General features: G+C 39.3%; 2 pseudogenes; one reads left to right on the top strand and one right to left on the bottom strand.

The window, feature by feature from the left end:
* Nucleotides 1-12,384: 12,384 nt before the first annotated feature.
* LOC122639240 lies at nt 12,385-15,910 on the bottom strand (annotated as a pseudogene).
* Nucleotides 15,911-21,487: 5,577 nt separating this feature from the next.
* On the top strand, nt 21,488-24,366 carry LOC122639241 (annotated as a pseudogene).
* Nucleotides 24,367-25,107: the final 741 nt, after the last annotated feature.

Here is a 25,107-nt window from a genome sequence, read left to right on the forward strand (position 1 = left end):
AAACCGTGAAATCTGAGAGTAAAGAAATGGGTTTCGAGATGAGATGAATTAAACTCTTTGTTGTTCGATGGAGCCAATGATTGAGTGCTTTTGGCTGGTTTGCGAAGAGCAGGAGGATCTGCATTCCGTGAAGATGTGAGAGAGAGGGACACATTTGGAAGTGCTAGAGAGAGATTAAGGGTGTCTAGCTTTGCCTTCTTCTCCCTCTTCTCTCTTTTGATTTCTTCGTCGAGCTCTCGCTTTGTCCCTGCAGCTATAGCCCTAACCCCATTTAGTTGCAGGAAATCTCGCTCTACCAATCTCTCCTCTTCGTTCGGATTCTCCGAAATCACTTCCTTCCCCTTGTTATACCTGTCATTGTCCAACGCACTAAATAGATTCTTCCTGAAATATGTTTCTCTTGGAAACCCATTTTGGAATTATCACAGAGATAGCTCAGTGTAAGCTCCTGTGATCCTAGATTCCCAATTCTTGAAGAAGCTTTTGAACGAAACCCATCAATACCCAACTCTGATTCGCGCAGCAAATCGGTACCCTTTTCAGAGTAGCCAATTTTTCCATCTGGGCTCTCGTGATTTTGCACGGAAATGTGTTGTCTAAGCTTTTCTAATTTCTTTCCTAATTTCGCAAACCGGGGGCCGGTTCCTTATTATTATTATTTTTGTAAATTGATTCACTCTGGGTTGCAGAGAGTAGGCTTATAGGGGAAGAGAGAGATTTACAGGGGAGTGCTTCAAGGAGATGGGTTTTGGGTTGCAAGGGGTGGTTTTTTTTTTTTGTTTTTTTTGTTGTAAATCACTCTCTTCCCCTGTAAACCTATTCTCTGCAAACTCAGAGAGAATCAATTTCCGAAAAAAAAAGAAGGAACTAGTCTTCATTTTGCAACCTAGCGAGCGAGTTCTCCATTAAGGATCTTGGAAAGCTTCATTTTTTCCTTGGTGTTCAGGCCACTCCCTATTCCAAGGGGTTGCATCTATCCCAGTCTCGCTATACTTCAGATCTCTTGCATCGCACTGGTATGATTGACTGCAAGCCTGTGAGCACTCCCATGGTTACTACCCAACCGGCATCCGTTATGGGGGGTGCACGTCATTCCAACCCTACCGAATACAAATTTGTCGTCGGTGCACTGTAGTATGTGATTCTCACAAGACCAGATGTTGCCTTTGCTGTTAATCGTGCCTGCCAATTTATGCATGTGCCAACTTCTGATCATTGGCCAATGGTGAAGCATATATTACGTTATTTGAAGTACACTCGATTCCATGGGCTGCTCATTAAACGCTCTCCTTCCTGATCCCTGCAAGCTTTCTCTTATGCGGATTGGGCAGGGATGGTTTTGATCGCAAGTCTACCGGTGGTTTCGCTATTTTTCTTAGTCCGAATTTAGTATCTTGGACTTTTCGCAAGCAGAAAATTGTCGTTCGTTCCTCTACTGAGGCCGAGTATAAGGCCCTAGCTAATGCCTCGGCTGAATTGATCTGGCTTAAATCCCTGCTTGGTGAACTCGGTTATCCTCTATCTGGTGCCCTTATACTATGGTGTGACAATACTGGGGCGACTTATCTCTCAGCTAATTTAGTGTTCCATGCTCGCACAAAACATGTTGAGATTGATTTTCACTTTGTTTGTGATCGTGTGACCAAGAAGCAATTCCAAGTTCAGTTTATTTCCACCAAGGATCAATTGCCCAACACTCTCACCAAAGCACTTGGCACTGCTCATTTTCAGTTTTTGAGGGACAAGCTAAAGATTTGGGTGCCCGATTCTCCACTTTGAGGGGGTGTATTGAGCGTATATTTTCCCCTCTCACATTTTTCACATGTGCAATTGATTATTGTCACATGTGATATGGATCTCTACCAAATATTGCAAGACATACTTAGATTCCATAGAATATGGTAACCCAATATCTCATGTAGTCTTTCCTTGTAAATCCAGTGAGCTCTCTCACTCTGTGTAATCTCTTTATATACTCCAATGGAGAAATCAAATATACTGTGTAATATTGCATCTCTAACAAAGGAGATGGGTTTTGGGTTGTAGATGGTGGTTCCTTGGTTGTCTCTGGAAATGGGTTTTGGGTTGCAGATCGGTAACTAAAGAAGAAGACGTGGGAGAGCCGGTTGCAGATTGAAAACTCAACGATTAAGATCGATTGGTTAAATCTTAACGGTTGAGATTTAACAGTTGCGTATAGCAGTGCGTTTAATTATCCCACTTTATTAGTCGCGCTGCGACTTTTTTCCCAATATTCCCAAATGTTTATATGGGTCTTGGACTCTGTCTTTCAGGATAGGAAATCTATACTACGTCAACATCTAGATTATTAAATGACTACTACCACAAATCTCTAATCTGTGAAGAGTGATAACTAAAAAGAATTAAAAGGGAGAAAAAAAAACCACTTTGGGATTTTTGAACATTCTGGTCTAGCAGTGCCCAGAATCAGAATTGAAACCAAAATCAGACTAATTATCCAATTATCAATTAATGGGATCAGATCCTAATTTTAGAACCGTTTAATAAACAAAACCGACAACCTCATTGCTACAGAAAGTCACAGAATCGAATCCAATATTTTATCTTCGCTTGGGATCAGAGCGTTGCGACTCATGTCAACAATGTCAAAGTACTCCTCGACCGATACGGGCGATATGATACTGATACTTAGAACCATGTGCCCAGCTGCTACTATTATGGTTTCTTTCACAGATCGAGACCTCCACTGAAACAACTTCTCCAACTCTGATTGGTAACCCTGCATATCTTTCTTGGCTCCACAAAGATCACTTGCTGCTAGGTTGGATTCTCTCTTCTCTATCTAAATTCGTCCTTGGCCAAGTAATCAATGGCAGCTCTTCGGCATCCTTATGGACCACCCTTGCACGCTAAAAACAAAAAAGCAATGGCATGGAAACACATTTTTATTGACCAATTAGAATTGTCTCCCAAGTCCTATAATTGCCTCAAAAGGTCCAATATACATTCATTATTGGAACTTTTGAATAAGTGTGAAGATCCTTTGCTTCTCACTCAAGGGTGCGCATCATGCAACATCGTCTTCAACTACAGACTAAGAAGAAGAAAGTAGTTCCCATATCCACCTATGTGCAAAAGATGAAGAGCATTGTTGACAGCCTTACAGCTATTGATCATTTAGTACCTGAATCAAATCTGGTACTCCATATTCTTGCAGATCTCGGTTCTGATTGGGACGTGTTTGTTACTACAATTTCAACCCGTTCTGATGACATCTCCATCAATGATCTCATCGGCATGCTTCTCAGCCATGAGTTCCATCTTAAACAACAGACTATTACCTCTCCAACTCTGCTATCTCCACTCCACCCACTCGTCCTCACTCTACCAACACACGCTCTAATGGGCAACAATTCATTCGATGTCACACCCCTATCCCAACCAAGGATAAAATAATACAATATCTAGGGTATGACTAGGACAACATGTGTCATCCTACAAACTATCGTCAGGATCTTGATGGAGTGGTTCGAATCACAGTCATTTAAATACAAATTCACATGTACATCAGAGGTGGGAAGAAATATATTTACATTAAAAGCAAATGTAGAAATCACGAGTGCGGAAGCATTTGTAATAATAAAAAGATGCTCTCATTGTATTTTTTTGGTCTGAAAAAAATTTATTGCTAGAAACGGGAACCACTCCTAAATTCTGAAACAAAGTCTTCAGATAGACAGAGATCGGAATTGGACCAAACACTTCTGAAAAAGATGCTCTTATTAGTCTAAAAGATAATTAATTTAACCTATTACACTATATCTCAAAAGATCAACTAAAAGCTCTGTGAACACATGTTCGATATGGTTCAAACCCATCTCCTTCCCCAATTACATGTTTCACTGCAAATGATGATTAAAACAAGAATTTATCAGTCAAGACTGAGAGCCACATTTTCTCCATTAAAAGTCAAAAAGTAGAAAGTAAAATAAAGATTCCATGTCTTCCACAGAGCCTACAAAGCCACGGGTTTTATTGAATTATAAAATTGTTTTTCTACACTTTTTTAAGTGTAAAGCGTCCATGTGGGATTGACATTATGAGACATCAATACTATTATCAATTAAACCTTGACTAAACTAAATACTCCACCAGGAAAATAAAAATTACAATACTCAATCACCAGGACAGTGCGTAGAATTAGCCAAAAACAGCCCACCTACCTAAGAGCTAAAATAAAATATAGGAATCGTACTTGCTGTGATCAGATCGTTCAAATGTATTTATATATGAAGCTATTACAATATCCTAGTTCTCAGGTGAGCAACCTCAACAAGAAGATATATATACAAGAGGTTGAGAGAGATTACAAGAGATTGAGGAAATAAAATCAATAAGAAAAGAAGAATCACATATGATATAAATTTTCAATTCTAGAAGAATTCTATATCACATGTGGAAAAATACAAGAAATGGAAGATTTGGCGTGCAAAATGGACTTAACTGGAATATAATGATATCTTTGTGAACTTTTATCATTTTGAATGGCTCCGTAGCAAACCCATAAAATACAGGTCAAAATCCATAAACAACACTCAATTATGCCAATTGACCAAAAACTAATAGAAGATTCTTTACAATTAAGTGTTCCAAGAAGAGCTACTCTGCACAGAGGTATAACCGGAGCAGTCTCGATCTTGTCCAATAGTAGATGGAAGTGGATCACCCGATCGATCCAGCAAATATCTCCCAAGCGATGGAAGGAATCCAAAATATTAAATGCTTATTAGTGATGCTTGGGAATTTTCCTCCTCCGATAAACTCTCATGCTGTGTGACGGATGGAAGAAATGGACCCCAATTTTGTTCACTAACCTCAAGCCAGCCAGCTCCAACAGTTGTCATCTAAAAAATTATGGGTTTTTGACAAATGCGCTTTCAAAATGTCCATTTGTTCAAATGCCTCCTACAAATTTTTTAATTGCAAACTCCTCCTACTTTCAAAACAGTATAGCACTTTGGTCCAGTCCGTTAATTTGAAACATTAGTCGGTAGTTTTAAGAAATTTAATGACCAAAATGCCCTTCTGAAAAAAACCCACCAAAATTAAAGAATAAAATGACCTAATTGGCTTCATCTTCTCCAAATCGTTTAGGGGTTGAAACTGAAATTTTTTTTCCCAAATTTCCATTAGGTATTTTTTGTATTATCCATAGAAATGCACCCTAGGCCTATGGCCTTGGGGTTGTTTGAAAAACCTATGTACATCTAAAAAAAGGGAGAGCGTAGTGATCCCTCTCATCCCCTTTTAATGATGTGGATTCCTTATATACAAATCGTTACCTACCTTTTCTTCCCTTACCATCTACATGTTTATGACAGCAATATAAAAGGAGAGCGTAGTGATCCCTCTCCCCTTTTTTGTATGGTAGACATATATGTTTATACAATAGTGGAAAACTAAGAATTTTCATACAGCACACCTAATTCTACCAGTTTGGAAGAGTGTAGTAAATCCTGTAAAATGTATATATATATTTGATCTATGTTTGGATATATAATAAGCCTATTTGTTTCTATAATTATATACAATCAAATCTACAATCCAATCACTAAGATTACTCACTCAAATCCACAATCCAATCCCTGAGATTACTCAATATTCAAATCCTCAATCCAATCCCAAATATCATTCGATGGATATGATCCAAACGGTTGAATTTTTACAGAACTCCAGTTCAATTATTTATCATCTAATATCATATACTTCTATTTACCAATATCTGTCTGTGTTCACTAACTTAATTAGTTTGTAGTAATAAAACAATGGCAATATATATAGTGCTCAACCCAAAATGGCATATCACAGCAACAACTCAAAAAATTTCCTTTGAGATTTTGCTAAAAAGTCTACTTTCAAGTTCCTCCTCATAGGAAGCAATTATTCTCTCAAATTTATTGGACAATCTGAAGAAAACATCCTACAACAGAACTTTGCAACCCATTTCCTCACAAAATTAAAATAAAGAAAGAAAGATTAACATGCATAGAAAAGGTTTTTATTGCCAAAGAAAATTAAAGTCGTCCTTCAGAGCATGTAGATCCAAAGAAGAACAGGAAGAGACAACTTCATTCATTACCTTCTATTGACCCTTTCTTGTTCACTATATACCCATCTACCTTAAGCAGATGGTTACAAGAAACTAGCTAGAAAAAACCAATTCAGATCATCTACAGCGCAGCTGGTCGTAGCGGCGGCCTGTGCTGCGCAGACTGAGCCGTGCGCACAATGATCGCCTTACCTCTGTTCGGGCAAAGCGTTTAGGCAGGGGTAAGGCGATCTTTGTGCACGACTCAGTCTGCGCCGCACAGGTTGCCACGGGCAGCGCACCGTAGAGGATCTGGATCCAGAAAATACAGAAACATTAGTAGTTACAACAATCGACAACTAGGAACATTTACAACCGTTATAATGGCGAGCTGTGAAGTAGTTATACAGCTCATCCTAGTGCCCCGCTAGACATAATCCCTCAAGGGAGAAGGTTTGATCCTCTGTCTCATACTCCTTCTAATTGGAAGAGCAGCTTCTCCCCTCTCAGCTGAATCTGCAGGTCTGACAACCATAACATTTGCTACCTCTCTTTCAATACTTCAAACCTGATTCGGCAACAACTTTGTATTAGATTCTCAGCTTGTCCATTAATAACAATTTCAAGTGGGGACAGGGGATGAAGTTTTCATAGAGGAAGAAGAGTGAGGTAGTTCGACGAAACAACGAAAAAGAAAAAAAAAAATCTAAAAAGCCTGAAATCATAGTTTTTTTTTTTATTATCTTTTCTTGGTTTATTATAGGGTGTCAGGAATGTAGGAATAATGGTTGAAAAAACGTAGCTTAGCTCTTGGAAAGAAACCACAAACCATGAAAATATTTTATTCTTTAAAAAAAATTCATGGGAGAGGGATTGACACCTGTAGTCATGATACATTGGCATCTTGCACTCCAAGCCAGGCATGCCAAGAAGGATCCAGATCTTCTTACGGTGCGTTGTTCGTAGCGGTTTGAGTGGTCCAGACACTGAGGCTTGTGCATTGACCGTCTTACCCCTACCTAAGCGTTACCCGAACGGGAATAAGACTGTCATTGCATGCGCCTACGTTTTTGGGCCACTCAGGCCGTAGAGGATCTGAATTGTGCCAAGAAGGGCCCGAAGAATACATGTAAAGTAGAGCCCACATGATCAATGAATAGAGAAATATCAATTGAAGAGAGAGAGAGTGAGAGAGGGGGGAGTTAAAGATGGCTGTGGATCACCTGATCAATATCGCAAATATATCGGATTTGGCATTAGGTATGGATTAAATGGATACCGATTTTCTTCAGCAAAAATTTCTCAGACTTTCGCTCGATTGAAACATTGATAGTATCTTCATTATCATCATCTTCTTTTTCAGCAGTTGATTTCCAAAAACAATGCGGTATCGTGATCACCCAAGTCACAGTCGTGTAAGACTTAAATCCAATTTCGTGCCTCCATGTAAAATTCTTTGTTTTAAGAACTAAAACCGCTTTAGGTAATTCATCATTATTGTAAACGGCAATCCAAAGATTCAAAATTCAAATATTTTGAATAAGTCAGTGGACGTTGGAGAGGTCCCATCGTCTAAGAGTTATCTTAATCCTACAAAGTAGGAGTTTGTTAAGTGTAATTCAAACTAAGATACGTATACTTGTATTACTAAACCGTTGGAGATAAACAATATATATACACCACCCTATCACATAAAATGATAAGGTGAAACACTTTCAAATTCAAACTTGATCTTTATCTCCTTCTTTATCTCAGCCTAATCGTTGTAACTTGGTATCAGTCGCCAAAAGACCAACGTCATCTTCTCCAATGGCCAACTCCGACAACCCTACCACTTCAGGTAACACCATCACTACTCACAGCAACATCATCGCTCCAACAAATCTTATCTCTCTTCTCCCTGTGAAATTGGATAGAAACAATTACCTTCTCTGGAAATCCCAATTCCTACCTTTGCTTCATGCCCATGATTTATTCGGCTATGTCGATGGTAGCACTCCCGCTCCACCGAAAACTCTTCCTCTCTCTCCTGAATCCTTATCTTCTGAAGTGCCTACTACCAACCCGGCTTATCTCACCTGGAGAAAGCAAGACCAAATTATTCTCTCTTGGATAATATCGTCCTTAACCGAGACTGCCTTGGCCCAAATTATCGGTCTCACTACCTCACATGCAGCTTGGAGCACTCTAGAACGCATTTATGCATCCCAATCACAAGCAAGAATAATGCAGCTCAAATATCAATTGCTTCAAATCAAGAGAGGGACCCTATCAATGGCTGAGTACCTTCAGCGAATCAAGAATCTAGTTGACAACCTTGCGGCTGCTGCAAACCCAGTCTCAGACTCAGATGTGATTCTGAGTATTTTGCGAGGACTCGGGCCTGAATATGAGTCGTTTGCGACGTCCATCACCACCAGACTTGAGCCATTGCCACTGGATGATTTCACTGGTATGTTGCTCAGCCAGGAAATCCTTCGTGACCAGCGTTCCACTCACCTCGACCTTCCAACGGTCGAAGCTAATGTTGCTGCCAAGAGTTCCAATACTTCTACGACTCGTGGTCGTGGCTATAGCAATTCAACTTCAAGGGGGCGTGGCTATAGGAACTACAACAATGCAGGCCGTAGCAGGAATTATCAACCAAATGCAACTCAAACCAATGCACAAGCAAGTGGCAGTCCGGGATGCCAAATATGCCACCGGACTAACCACACTACAACCACCTGCTACAATCGATATAATCCAAATTATCATGCTCCAACTACACCAGCTCAAACCGAAGCCTTACTGGCCACTCCTACTGCCACGTTCGATGGGGCATGGTACCCAGACTCGGGTGCAACTCACCACATTACCTCTGATATGGCTAACCTCAGTGTTAGTTCTCCATACACAGGAACCGACCAAGTAAGGGTCGGCAATGGGGCAGGTTTGCGAATACAAAACACTGGCACTTCCCATATTGCATCTAATTTGAGAAATCTTTCATTAAATGATGTTTTACATGTGCCTCGCATCACTAAAAACCTGTTATCAGTGAGTAAATTTACAGCAGATAATGATGTTATACTGGAATTTCACCCAAATTGCTGCTATGTGAAGGATCCGCGCACGGGGATCACTCTACTCAAAGGGCTGATTAAAGATGGGCTGTATCGTCTTCCTCATCCATCATCATCAAGTCTACAACCATCAATAAATATTGGAGAACGAGTTTCTAAGTCTGTGTGGCATGACAGATTAGGGCACCCTTCCTCCAAGTGCATGGATTTCTTACTTCAGCAGCATCTTCTACCAGTTCAGGCATCTTCGGCTTCCCAATTTTGTGTTTCCTGTCAAATGGGAAAGGCCCATAAATTACCTTTTGCTACCAATAATTCGGTGGCCTCATCTCCATTCGAGCTTGTTCACTCGGATATTTGGGGACCTACACCATCTCCTTCTAAGCATGGTTTTCAATATTATATTTCATTCATTGATGATTTTAGCAGATTCACATGGGTGTTTCCTATTATAGCACGCTCTGAAGCGTTATCTGTTTTCTTGCAATTCAATGCTCATATTGAGAATTTTTTCCAACATAAGCTAAAAATTTTTCAATCAGATGGAGCCAGAGAATATCAATCCTTTGACAAGTTTTTCAAAGCAAAAGGCATAGTTCACCAATATTCATGCCCTCATACATCAGAACAAAATGGAAGGGCAGAACGAAAGCATCGTCATATTGTAGAAATGGGCCTCACTCTTATGGCCCGTAGCTCGGTTCCCCTAACCTTTTGGGATTCGGCTTTTGAGACTGCAGCATTTCTCATCAATCGATTACCCACTCCAGTTTTGGGAAACAAGTCACCATTTTAGGTGTTGTTTGGCAAAGATCCTGATTATACGCTGCTTCGCACCTTTGGTAGTGCTTGCTACCCATGGCTGAGACCATACAATAAGCATAAGTTGCAGTACAGGACTGCTCAATGTGTCTTCCTTGGATACAGCAATAGTCACAAGGGGTACAAATGTTTTGACCCATCAATTGGGAGAACCTACATCTCTCGCCATGTCACATTTGATGAAACATGCTTCCCTCTCGCCATCAAGGCTCAACTTCATAAACCACTTGGATCCAACACAGTGAACCCACTCATTGTCACCACTGACAACATCATTTCAACCAACCACCAAAATTCCATCTTACATTTACCAATTCCTTTAAACACCGAACCCAATATTCAACCCATTAGCAATCCTATCTACAACCAACCTACACCAGTAGACCACATGGCCCAACCACAAAACTCAGGCCCACCAACACTAAGTCCACCAAGCTCAAGTCCAACGACCCATAGTTCACCAAATCCAAGTCCACCAAACCCAAGTCCAACGAACCCACCACCAGCCCACCATTCAATGGTAACTCGGCTTCGGTCTGGGGTTATTAAACCAGTTCAAAAGCTAAACCTACTTGCAACTAAGTATCCCATCACCACGGCCTACCTAGCTCAATCCCAACCCGCAGAGACCGAACCCACATGCTACACAATGGCCAACAAAGAATCCAAGTGGAGACAAGCTATGAGTGAAGAGTTTGATGCCCTTTTAAAAAATGGCACATGGCAATTAGTAGCTCATCATCCATCAATGCATGTGGTTGGCAACAAGTGGGTGTACCGCATCAAGAGAAACTCTGATGGATCAATTTCACGCTACAAAGCACGTCTTGTAGCAAAAGGCTTTCACCAGCGGGAAGGACTTGACTATTTTGACACATTCAGTCCAGTTGTTAAGCCAAATACAATTCGGACTGTGCTGTCAGTTGCAATATCCAATGGATGGGTGCTAAAACAACTTGATGTTCAAAATGCCTTTCTCAATGGGGCGTTAGAAGAAAAGGTTTACATGACTCAGCCTCAAGGATTTGTAGACAAGGAGTTTCTGAATCATGTGTGTCAGTTGAAGCGTGCACTATATGGGCTTAAACAAGCTCCTAAAGCATGGTCCACCAGACTAGGGACGTTTTTGGTCTCCATTGGGTTCCATCATTCCTCTTCAGATATAGCACTCTATGTTCGCCAGTCCCAACACCACACTGTTTATTTACTGGTGTATGTGGATGACATAATTGTGACGGGCTCAAGCTTGCAGGTTGTGCAAGATTTAATTCGACAAGTTGGCATGGAATTTGCTATCAAAGAATTGGGAGACTTAACCTTCTTCCTTGGAATTGAGGCAGTCCGAAATTCAACAGGGCTACATCTGTCGCAGACCAAGTACACCTTAGACCTTCTTCATCGGGCCAACATGGAAGCAGCTAAACCAATGCCCACACCGAGTTCTACAGTTGCGCTAACTCCAGGATCAGGGGTAGGATTTGAGAATCCAAGCCTTTATAGGAGTATTGTGGGGGCATTGCAGTACCTAACCCTAACAAGACTTGACATAGCTTTTTCGGTCAATAGGGTATGTCAGTTCATGCACAGCCCTACCAATGAGCACTGGGCAGCAGTCAAAAGAATACTCCGATATCTCAAAGACACGGTAGACATGGGCATTCAACTCAAGCCGTCCAATACCCAACAACTCCATGCGTATACAGACGCTGACTGGGCTGGTTGTCCATATGACAGGCGTTCAACGAGTCGATATTGCATTTACTTGGGTGACAACTTGGTCTCTTGGAGCTCCAAGAAGCAACATACTGTAGCAAGGTCCTCCATGGAGTCGGAGTATAAAGGGCTTGCCAACACAGCTGCAGAATTATTATGGCTGCGCCAACTCCTGTGTGATCTTGGAATACAATCCTCAGCACCAGTCATCTACTGTGACAACATTGGCGCCACGTACCTAGCGGCCAACCCATTGTTCCATGCACGAACGAAACACATTGAGATTGACTACCACTTTGTGAGAGAGCAAGTGGCATCCAAACAACTATGTGTTCGGTTCATGCCTAGCCAAGATCAGCTTGCCGACGTACTAACAAAAGGGCTACCAGGACCACGGTTCAAATTATTGAGAGCCAAGCTCACCGTCTGTGCCCGGCCGATTCGCTTGAGGGGGTGTGTAAACGGCAATCCAAAGATTCAAAATTCAAATATTTTGAATAAGTCAGTGGACGTTGGAGAGGTCCCATCGTCTAAGAGTTATCTTAATCCTACAAAGTAGGAGTTTGTTAAGTGTAATTCAAACTAAGATACGTATACTTGTATTACTAAACCGTTGGAGATAAACAATATATATACACCACCCTATCACATAAAATGATAAGGTGAAACACTTTCAAATTCAAACTTGATCTTTATCTCCTTCTTTATCTCAGCCTAATCGTTGTAACTATTATACTTTACTGAACCAAAAAGGGTGGCATCCAAAACAACGCATATAATCAACCCTTGTGGTTGTGGCTGATGCTGCATCTCCATGTTATGAAGTTGAGTAGTAACTTGACAAGATAATGAATCTAATTCGCTTTGAAAGCCAAACCACTCTGGAACTTCATTCTCGTCCAAAATGATGTCACAGACATTACGATTTCCAACAAGTTCTTTAGATATGTCCTGTCCATCCAAACAATCAAAATCATGTTATTTATAGAAATAACTTATGGCCTCGTATTCGGCCTGATTGTTGGTACATGGGAAATCTAATTAGAAAGTCAGTTGGGTTCTCGTCCTCCGCATTGGAGAGAGAATTATGACCTCGGCCACGGCCAATTCGTTAGTCTTAGACCCATCGAAGTACATTCTCCATGGAGAGAGAGAGAGAGAGAGAGGACGTCGAACCTGAAACATTCTGGTCTTGACAAAACTTTCCAAATTGATGCATCCTTTCAAGTTTATAGTTGCCACAGACTTCAAAGCCTCTAAGCCCTCAATTTCAGTCAGCTTTTCACACCCTTGAAGATTTAGCTTCGTTAGGTACTTCAAGTTTGATAGATTTGGTAACCTTTTCAACTCGTAACAATTTGATGCATCAAAAGAACGCAAACTTGATGGTAGCATTGGAAGTGATCGGAGTGTCGTGCAATAGCCCACGTTCAGAGTTTCAAGTTTTGAGCAGAAAGATATACCACTCGGAAGATTCCTGAGATTGCGACAAAACCATAGATTCAAGCTTACAAATTTCTTAAGACGAACAATACTTTTATGGACTTCATCCAAACCTTGACAAGCACTGAGATTCAATTTCTCAAGATTTGGAAGCCCTGAGAAGTCTGGCGTATATCTTAGCCAGTCAGTGTCACAAAGATTTAGTTCCTTCAATTTTGGAAGACACTGGAAGAAAGGGAAAAATTAGTTTTCACAAATTGCATAGGGTAAAACTCAAACAAATATAGGAAAACTCAATAAAATTATGGCATACCTTGGTTCCCTCCCAAACTACTCTGAGTGTGCTACGTTGCATGTCAAGAACAACAAGGTTCTCTAGATGAAAATTATTTGGCATATATCCGAAGGGGAATCCGGTAAATCCTTCCCACCTAACCCAAACTAAGTTTCTGAAACAAACCCGCTCTTGAGGAGAAAAATCCTGAAATATAGGGACCAGGCGGCCTTGATCAACTTTGAGTAATCTTAGATTAGGCATTTTAGAAAATCCTTCAGTGATCAACTGGCCGAACTCTTCCTCCTTACATCCACCCAAGTTTAATTGAAGGCCTTCAACTACATCAGTTCCCTAATAAAAGAGAGAAATTAATAAGAAGAGAAAAATTGCAAAAAGGAAAATATTAAGAGTGAGGACAATTTTCATATCTATTTCCTAATAATCATCATATTATGATAAGACATTAATTTGTGTTAATAATACTTACGGTGAGGTTTATCAATACATCAAAGGCTTCATTATTGTCCCACAATCTACTACGTCCTCCAGGCTTCCGAGGAGACTGTTTGCGAACAATTTTCCTTCCCATGTCCCGAATCAAATCATGCATACGTGGCTTGTTTCTCTTATCAATTGTTATTAGAGACCTCTCTGTGAGAAGTTTAATTCCAGCTTCCCCGCCTAGATCACAAGCATCTAGAATTGTAATTACAAAATTTTTATCCTCTCCAATGAAGAAGCATGATATATCAAGAAATATGGTCTGGCCAGATTCATCTAATGCATTATAACTTATTTCAAGTTTTTCAAAAATCCGACCATTGGGTATCTTTCATAATTTCTTCAATTCCCTTTCCCACTCAACTTGACTTCTTTTGTATAGAAGAGAACCCAAAATCACAAGAGCTAATGGAAGGCCCCTGCATAATCTACTACATCATTTGAGAGTTGCACATAGTCTTCTAATGGATGATTTTGTCGAAAGGCATGACAACTGAAAAGTTGAAGGGATTCATTTTGATTCATCATATCGACTCTATATTTATATTTTTCATCCACATCCAGTCCATTTAGCAAATGCTCATCTCTAGTTGTTAGGATGATTCGACTTCCCAGACCAAACGAATCATGCCCTTTAACCAATTTATAGAATTGTTCCCTTTCTTCAACATCATCAAGAACAATAAGAACTCTTTTATGGCATAGGTGTTCTTCGATAATAATGATTCCTTGGTCCTCGTTGTCTATGTCTATGGGTTTTCTCTTCAACAAACTAGAGAGAAGCTGTTTTTGCAAGACAACTAAACCATGTTGTTGGCTTGAAACCTCTCTAACATTAGCAAGGAAGCAGCTACCTTCAAAATTTGTAGACATAATGTTAAATATGGCCTTTGCAATAGTTGTTTTGCCTATTCCACCGGGGCCATATATCCCTATGGTGCGAACAACATCCAATCCGCCATCATTTAGCAAACAAACTATATGCTCAATGTGGGAATTTAACCCAATTACATGTGCTGCAACATGCAAGCGTGTCGGGTGCACTATTGTCAACAATTCTTCAACAATTTTCTTTATAAGCTCAGCCTCATGCCTGAACATTTCGGTACAAACAAAGAAACAAATAAAAAATGCACAATAAAACTTTAGTTACTAAATCAAGAAGGATTCAACAATAAAGAAGCATGATCTAATATTGGTAAAAGGATTTTGGTTTAACAAGACAGAATGCTGGTCCGAATCCATGATAGACACAACTCATCAACACAGATTTTCTACGGTGCGTTGCCCTATCCTGCCTGTGCTGGTCAGACATAGGGTCACGTGCAAAGACTTCCTTACCCCCACTCGGGCAAGGCGCTCAGGCAGGGGTAAGGTGGGCTTTGCACGTGGCCTTGTGTCTGTACAGCACAGACAGGACGGGCAGCTGCGCCATAGACGATCCAAATTCACAACTCATCTACAGAACTGAAAGAATATAACTAAGACTACTTACCCATTTGCAACATTTACTTGATCCCACCCAGACAAATTCGCAGCTTCTGTGAGAGCAGCCCTCCACGTCTCCACCTTCCCCATCTCATCCTTGAAACGCTTTTCGTGTCTCAAAAATGCCTCACCATAACTGTTACTCTGTTTCCTGACATCTGATGGATCCACCTTGTAGAAAACTGGCATAACCTTCTCTGTTGGGCCATTTTTTTTGCAATCGAGGATCTTCACCAGCTCACTAAGGCACCAAGTCGAAGAAGCATAATTCTCAGAGAAGATGATAATGGAAATCCTAGAACCTTCGATGGCTGCCATCAATTCTGAAGTGATATCCTCTCCTTTGTTTAGCTCTTCGTTGTCTCTAAAGGTGTGAATCCCATCCCGTACCAACTCGTTAAAGAGGTGATCGGTGAAATTTGTGCGAGTGTCCTGACCGCAAAAGCTCAAGAACACATCATAACTCCATGGACGGGAGGAAGAAGAGGCTCCGTCGTAGGTCATCTTAGAAGCCATGGACAAATTAAGCACAAGATCCGATGAACTATGATTTTCTACTTCCGAAATTCTGAGAGAGAAAGATTGCGAGATTGAAACTATGACAAAATAAAGTTAAAGGGCAGACTAAAGGAGAGGGGTTACTCCCAGCCTTGCGTTTTCTACAATAATTTTGAGACATTGGCCTCTTTATTTGTTTAGTCTAGTCATCCTCCACTGGAGAGGGTCTTACAATTGTTCACGTGTCTATTCTTATTTTATTCACCTACCACACATTTTCTATGTATATATTTTTCATATTATTAGGAGATTAGTTTCAGACCCAACAAAAAAAAAAAAAAAAAAAGAGATTAGTTAGATAAGATTTCTTTTGTGTATATTATCCATTTGCACACACAATAACACATATACGAATGACTTTGAAATTCAAACTTAACAGAGGGGAATACAACAAAAAAATTGTGACAGACCTGCACTGTGGAATTGTGGAACAGAAAATGCAAATCAAGGATCAAATTTTCTATTAAAATGGAATTAATCAACCGACGAGAAGAGCAAGAACCAATCGGATACTCTATGGCCAAGCTACCAGTAGGACCCTACTGCCATGACACAGTGAGGTGTGTGATGACCGCCTTACCTGAGTGGCGGTAAGACAGTCATTGCACACCTCATCATGTCTTGACTGCACGGTTCTGCCTGGCAGCTCCGCAGTAGAGGATCAAGATCCATACTTCCCACCGTTAGAAAAGGAATAATATTTTTTGTAATTTCATCTTAAGATTTTATTATGGCAAAGTGTACTTTCCTCTAGCATTGTGTATCCCATCCAAAGTTTATGGATCAGGATCGTCTCTAGGGAGCCCAGCGCCCAGGGTGCTGCTAGGGGGCAATCAGCGGTTGAACTGTGCTGCTCACATCTCATTGTATGCCTAGAGATGTGTGCGACACGGCCCAACGGCTGGCAACATCCTGGGAGTGCTAGGCTCCCTGAAGACGAGCTAAATTCGAAGTTTACTCACCCACCCTCCCTCACCCAAATAAAAAAAAGGGAAAAAGTTTTCTGTGCAGGAGTGTGGCCTATGCCAGCACTCCCATGAGTCTATCTCTCTCCTCTCCATGTGAAAAGACATCTCTGCCCCCTTGTTTTGAGGAGGAGAGAGATAGAAACATGGGAATGCTGGCGTAGGCCACACTCCCGGACAGAGAACTACTTCCCTAAAAAAAAAAAAAAAAAATGTATCAAATCCAAAAACCATACGCCTTATTGAAATTATTGAATTATAGGTGTCATGCAACTTTTTTCTTAAAAAGTTATTGAAATAATAAACAATTATTAAGAATGGATACATACCCATGTGAAAGTACGGAAAAGGACAGGTTCGGGTATGCACAACTTGAAAGGACAGTACAATTTCATAAAGAAATGAAAGATAGGGCTGTGTTTGGTATGCATTACGGTTTTTATCATTGAGAATGCGAAATCAATTTGGAATGCATTTCAAGTATGCATACCAAACACTACCTACAATAATTCTCATCTCTTTACTCCAGTCAAGCATACTGGGAAGAAAAGAAAAGAAAGCTAAAAATGAGGGACATTTTCCTCTTAGTCAAGTCATCGTCTATGAGCGGGTTGGGGAAGAAAAGAAAAGAGAAAAAGTTAAAGTGACATACATCATTGACATTCTCCACTTTAGGCTTTAGACAAAGTCATCGTGTATTGAAAAAATAAATAAACAGACGAGAAAAAAGGAAACAAAAATATCTAGTCATCCACCATTTGAGGAAGAAAGAAAAACAAAAATATATAAAAGGGATAGCATTTCAACCTAACATATCATCATTATCCAATTGTAAAACAAGGCTTGAAAACTTGTTTCGTTTTGCCGTTTAGATCAAATTAAGATGAGTGAATACCAAAATTTGATCGAAATAGGGTACTTGTTTCCCATAAATCTCGCTTGGTTATTCTTGATGACAAATGATCGAAATGAGTGAAATATCGACATAAAATGTCTAAAATTTGATAAAACAATGCATTTTTTAGACCGAAATGAGTGAAATACCGGAATAAGTGACCTTTTCGAAGAAACGAGAAAATTTTCGATTAAATAATGCAGTTTCATTGTGCCTCCTGTTTCGTCTCAGACATGTCAAAATTAGTGAAATTTGGCACGGTTACAACTTCAAATGTTCAGACGATTACAAGCTCCTGAGTTTTCCTTCTTTGTTTGTGTTTTCAAGAACCATTGCTATCTCATCACTTTTAGGCCTTCTTATTGGGATGAATATTCAAACACAAGGAAAATCCAAGCAAATAATCATAAGAACATGAGAAATTTATCATGGTTCGACACGAATGCCTATATCTACTTGAGATAACTAGAGAATTTTGTACTACGCCAAAAAATATATATAATATACTTTACACTACTCTCCACCTCACGATGTAATCTTCATCACTTGTCTCTAAGGTTTTCCACATAGACACATTATACAGGGAATCCTAAAAATCCTAATATCTACATGATTACATTTTTACTTCTGTACATATAATAAATCCAAGACCCTCCCAACACTACAAGAAAAGGCGTCTTTTGTGGCGTTTTTAAAGTGTCACCGTAGCTTAAAAAAAGGCCGCTATATGATTCAGTGGCGTTTATTACAAATGCCGCACATATGTCGTCAAATGTACTGCCGGAAATGTATCACGGCGTTTATGCCAGATGCCCGTGTAAGTATACTTTCGCTGGCGTTTGTTAACAAATGTCGCCATATATACTTTATAACGGCGTTTTCTGAAATGTCGCTATAGATTGGTAAGTGTTGGTCTACGATCATTTATTTACGGCATGTTTACATAAACGCCGGTAAAATATCCTATAGCGGCGTTATTTAAACGTCGGTAAAAGCTACATATTGCGGCATTTAGTAAGAAACGCCGCTACATATAGTATTTTAAAAAAAATATTTATTTACCTAATCCTTTAACCTGTTATTTTTGTGGTGCAAATCCTTTAACCTGTTCAATTATCTTATCCTTTAACCTATTGATGTGAAGAGACATAAGACTTCCACAAAAAAAAAAAAAAAGAAGAGAACATTCATCCCTAAAAACAATGAAATAATGACAAGATCCAAAATAGTTTAAGTTTACCTGTACAAATGACCGTTTGAAACTTAATTACATTTAGTCTACCTTACCCCAAAGGACACTTACAACCTATGACTAATTATTAAAATTCAAAAACAAAATAAACAATGTATGTCCTTTGCTCTATGTCTTCAATCAATGAACACCTTAGACAAAGAGTGGTTTAAATCACTAAGCAACTCCAGTAACACACAAAATTTAACAATAACTCATTGACATTAGTATTCAAATGGACATTACCTGCAGCAATATAACCATGTACCAATCTTTATTAGCTTGATCATGTCGAAAAAGTGTCTGGATTAAAATCAAACTCGCAATAGGCAGTACCTGTAGCAATATAACCATGTACCAATTTATCAGCTCATATCGGCATAAAGTATCATAGAGAACAAAGAAGAAGAATTTACAATGATTGATACACCATCTCTATGTCACTGTATAGTTCAATTATATCTTCTGATGATATCCCCAAAAGAACAAACTAAAAAAGAATTACTGCAGACACACTTTTGCTAACTTTCAGCTAAGAAGCAGGATCAGATTTTCAGTACATCATCTATATCCAATTTCAACCAATGAACATGCCTAAACTACCATGAAAAAAATAATGCTAACAGCTATTCCTTTAAGGTTGAAAATAGAGTTCCAAAAATACTCAAGTTTGAAAAGAGAACAAAGGAAATCCTAAACCAAATGGAGTAGGTTCCCAACTTGAGTTAGAAAAAGATAATAAAATCAAAGAACCCAAAAAACTACTACTCACTTGGCTGAAAATGCTCGTTGTTTTTCTATTCTTCTTCTCTGACCTTCCTCTCTCTCGTCTTATATAACTCTGCAGCAATGTACATTAACCTAACAAGGGAAACATATAGACACATTTATTTGAAAGTGAATAAAATAAATACAAAGCAACAATTAAAAATAAATAATGTGGAGAAGGAAGTCGTGTTTTTTACAAAATTTGTTCGATGAAGCAACTTCTTCACGACTGGACTGCCATGCAAAGTTCCACACTACACCACAACACCTATCTCTGCTTGTTTCCAGAGTTTCTAGAACATTAAAAGAAGAAGAAAAAAAAAAGAGCATGGATGAATCAAACAAATTTCCATGTACTCTAGAGTTGCATTGGGGAGCCACTAGTAATGGGGAGTGCAGTATACAAAATGGGAATTAGAATGCAAGGAAGAGTAATTATTGAGAAAGAATCATGAACAACTCTATGCCATCAAGTGAAGTTTGCTACACGGAAAGCTACTCATTTAAAAACATCTAGACCAATTTACAGAAGAAGAAAAGACTATCCATTACCTTATCAACATCTCCATTGTCATTATAAAAATAATAAGTTAGTAGGCCAAGAGAAAAGTATGAAGTCAAATTCAAATTACCGTAGATGTTGGAGCATAGGACATCATGTTTTCATCCCCAATAAACTACATGGATGGTGTCCAATCATTACTCCACCACCTGAGTCATTTTAAAGACCTCGCTGATCCATTCATAAAATGAGACTTTCTCATGGCGGATGAGGAAACAAATTGCACTCTTTCATCACACTCAAACCAAATATTAGAAAAGCACCAAAGAGGGAGAGTCATGAACACACATTTTCACAAAAGCACGAATAGAACTTATGGATATTGTCTACTAAACAGAAAATATTCAAGAATCGAGAGGGAGAGAGAGAGAGAGAGAGAGAAAGAGGGATTGACAAAGCTACCAACTCCACATTACCCTTTTCCCTCCTTTTCTCTATTTTTTTTCTTTCTAGACTACTCTGTAAAATCTTTTCTATATATACCCAGAACCCATGGTACTCAACTTTCATAACAAACAACCAGGAGAATTGAGATAGTCTCCTTTCACTTGTTAAGGTTTGCTTACTGAGGGGAAAACAAAGTAAAACAATGTCTCTGTCTATGAATATTTAAGGTTGTCACTACAAGAAAAGGCGTCCTTGTTTTGTGAGGTTAGTCTTTTTTTTTCCCTTCTAATTCTCTGTAATAGACTGAAAACTTAAATGGGTTCTTTTTGTTTGTTTGTTTGTTTGTTTGGGATTTTTGGATTTCTGTTCCATTTTTTATCTGTTTGTTTTGGATGGTTTTATGGAACTACAGATGGACAAATGACATCCAAGGAGAAATAACTGTATGTAAAATATAGCAGCAAGAAATAGTGAATTGAGGAATATTTAAGGTTGTGCACCCGAAAATTTTCAAAGTTTGAACCAGAGGCTGGATTCTATATTTGTCTTTTGGTGTTTCTCTATATATAATTGATTTAATACAAAATTGTTACTCTGTACTCTATGTTTTAAAACCCAAGATGAATAGAAATCGCAAAGATACATACAAGTGATATTTAGTTCCAACTTCCAATCCCAATCTTGATCTTCTTAGGCCAAGAGGGGAGAATTAAGGGGCTGGGGGTGCTGGTGTCAAGCTGTAATGAGGCTGCCGGCCACTTTATTGAATCCAAGATGCTGTCTCTTAAGGAGGGCTTGTCTCAAGTCTCATCCACATTCAACTTCTCATCCACTGCAATGCAGAGCTCTTGAACTTTGCTTCAATGTGGCTCTCAATAGACTTCCAACAACACCTGGTCCTTTCCTACACGGCCAACCTTCTCTCTCAAATGCTCTCATTGCAGCACTGAAGAGAGCTCAAGCACACCAGAGGAGAGGTTGCATAGAACAGCAGCAATAACAACCTCTCCTTGCCATTAAGGTAGCACTAGAGCAGCTCATTATATCCATTTTAGATGACCCTAGTGTTAGTAGGGTAATGAGAGAAGCTGGATTCTCCAGAACATCTGTGAAGAACGACCTAGAGGACGTTTCAGCTTCTTCTGTTTTTCAGTGCTATAGCAGCTCTGGTGGGATTCTCTCTTCTACTTTTTCTCCTCCTATTGAAACTCATAGAGAGATTAGCAACCACAGCAGTTTCTGGCAGACCCATTTGTTGAATTGCTATTCTGAGCAAAACCCACTACTCTTTTCTACTCCAAAGAAGCCTTTAAGTTCCATCTTCCCTGATTCAGCCACTGAAAAGGAGGATTTCAGGTTGGTTTTGCAGGTTCTGATGAGGAAGAAAAGAAGGAATACAGTGATTGTTGGGGACTCTGTTTCAACTACTAAAGGACTGGTTGCAGAGCTCATGGGGAAAGTGGAAAGAGGCGAGGTACCTGACGAATTAAGATCGGCCCACTTTATTAAATTTCAGTTATCCTCTGTCTCTTTGAGGTTCATGAAGAGAGAGGATATGGAGATGAAGGTTGCAGACTTGAGAAGGAAGGTGGGTTCTCTTGTAACAGGAGGTGGGGGAGCAATCATCTATGCTGGAGATCTCAAATGGGTAGTTGAAGGTGGTGTTGGTGAGAAAGAGGGAGGATTCTCAGCAGAAGTATGTAGTTTTAAAGGTACTGATCATCTGGTTGCAGAGATAGGAAGGTTGCTCTCAGACTATAGCTGCTCAAACAGTAAGGTATGGTTAATGGCCATTGCAAATTATCAAACTTACATGAGGTGCCAGATGAAGCAACCCTCTCTTGAGACTCAATGGAATCTTCAAGCTGTCTCTGTTCCTTCAGGTGGATTGGGTTTGAGCCTCCATGCTTCCAAGTAAGCCAACCATCAATTGCTTCACTCAAATGCATCAAGTTTTAGATTTATAATGAAATCCTTGAATTTTTGCTTGGATTTGTGTTTCTAATATTCATTGTTTTGATTTTTGATTTTTTTTATTTTTTTAAATTTTTTCCAAATATCTTTTAATTTTACCTTCTCAAAGAGGGTCCACTTATTAACTTCGATCTGGTTTCTTTATTTTATCTTTTTATTTATACATTCTATTTGTTCATTTACTTATTGATCTAATTGTTTATTTTCAGCTAAACCACAAGTTTATTTACCAGTTGAGTTTGTACTTTCCCTTCTTTAGAATAGATCTGGAAGAAATTTTCTTTTGATAATCACCAAATGTGAATAAAATACAGTACCCACAATAAATAGAAAAATAAAAACAGAGCATTAGTTACTATATATGAAATTCATTTACCATATCTGTATTGACTAGCAAATTTAGAGATTCTTCTTTTTTTTTTTTTTAAATTCCTTTTTTGCATTAGATTTAATCTTTTCTTTTTTTTTCATTCTTGTAGTGCCCTTGACTCAAAGGTATCTCTCTCTCCAAACACATCTCTAGTGCCAGAAACAAAACCTTTCACTCCCAAGGAAGAACCAGACAGTCTCACCTGTTGTGCTGATTGTATCTCCAATTTTGAAAAAGAGGCAGCCATATTCACATCAGGCCAGCAAAACCCATCTTCCTCTCTTCTTAGTTCTTGCAATTCCAAAGACATGGTCAAGGGTCCAACCAACTTGCCTTACTGGTTGCAGCCATATAAAGCTGACACCCATCACAAGGTAAAGAGATGTTGATGATGATGTTTTAAACAACTTTCAATTAAGTTCTCTTCCTCTGTTCTTACAACGTGTCTCCTTTATTAATATTTTATTTTTTTCAGGATGATTTGGTTGAATTGAAGAAAAGATGGAACAGGTTATGCCACAGCCTACACCATCCAAGGCCTAATCAGATCCTCCACAAGAAAGGCTCTTCCTTATTCAACAACCAAAACTCAAGTGCCAAGAGCTATACCTATTCAAAATCTTACCCTTGGTGGCCTTCCTCATCTCAGTACAATCAAACCAGCATTTTCCCTGAATCGACTTCGATTTCTTTCACCGAGTCTATATTGGAGACCAACCATATCACAAGCATTGCATCTCAATTGAGAAGTCACTAGTCACGAACAATTGAATTTAGTTTCACTAATGAAGAGGCATGGGAACACCAGCAGTCAGAATTGAGCTTGGATTTTCTGAAAAGCATGGAAAGCCAGGAAGTGAAGACCACTCTTGCTCTTGGCAATCCTCTTTTCTCAGATTCCATGGCATCCAAGGTTCAAAAAAGAAGGAAAGATGGACCCAAAAAGAGATCTCTGTAAGCTATTGCAAGAGAATATCCCTTGGCAATCTGCGATAATCCCTTCCATTGCAGAAGCTTTAATAGGTTCCTCCAAATTGTCCGAGAAGAATGGGAATTGGTTTCTAATTCGAGGGATGGATTGTATAGGAAAGAGAAGACTGGCACTTGCAACTGCTGAGTCAATTTATGGGTCTACTGATCACCTTGTCCACTTGAACAAAGGAAGAGAGAACAAGGACACCCAACTGTCTGTAATCCTCATAGAAGCCTTGAAAGAGAACCCAAAATGTGTTGTTCTATTGGACACACAATTTTTTCAGATGAAGTTCTTTCTATAAATTACTATAACAACCCAGCCAGCCTCTCTTGTATCAGTCGCAAAACAACCTAACTCACTGATGAGGATCAGAGAGTCAGGTTGTGTTAATTCTAAGTAATCCAAAATTGAGGGGGATGGGACAAGAAGCTTAGAATCATAAAACTAAGATGAGAGGGATAAAGTTTCAAATCAGAAATCCACCGATTTACATTCCTCATAATAGAAGTGGGGTTAGGAAGGGAGGGAGATTGTGAAAAACAACATTGATTCCAGGTTAACCAAATGAAATAACATGTAGTAGAAAAGATGGATAAGAAAGATTGTTTATCTTGAACCTGGGATGAGAGTGAGAACAACAGAGAACTAAGAAGATTAAGAATATGCTAGGGCTAAACAGAAGAGATTGTTTGGGATTACACCATTAGCAGTTCTAACTACTCCAATCACTCTCAATGTCTAGACTGAATTCTGAAGTGAATGATTTTCCAATCATTGACTACATTAGACAGCTGGGGGTAAAAAAGAAAAAAGCCCAAACAATGGACCACCCATCCAAGTGGGTCAGTCTGTGGCTATTAAGTACACTTTAATAGCCAACGTTAGTTAAGTGCGTTACCCAAAAAAAAAGTTTAGTGCTGTCCCTTATCTAAATAGAATTGCACTGGTTTCGTTAGAGTATGTAGAACCCATGAAATCCGCCGATGGGTATCTCCTTAGAGAGAGAAGTTGTGGCAGAGCCGGTCAATGCCATACTATTGTC

Source organism: Telopea speciosissima, chromosome 9, assembly GCF_018873765.1.
Source record: "Telopea speciosissima isolate NSW1024214 ecotype Mountain lineage chromosome 9, Tspe_v1, whole genome shotgun sequence".
Classification (NCBI taxonomy): Eukaryota; Viridiplantae; Streptophyta; class Magnoliopsida; order Proteales; family Proteaceae; genus Telopea; species Telopea speciosissima.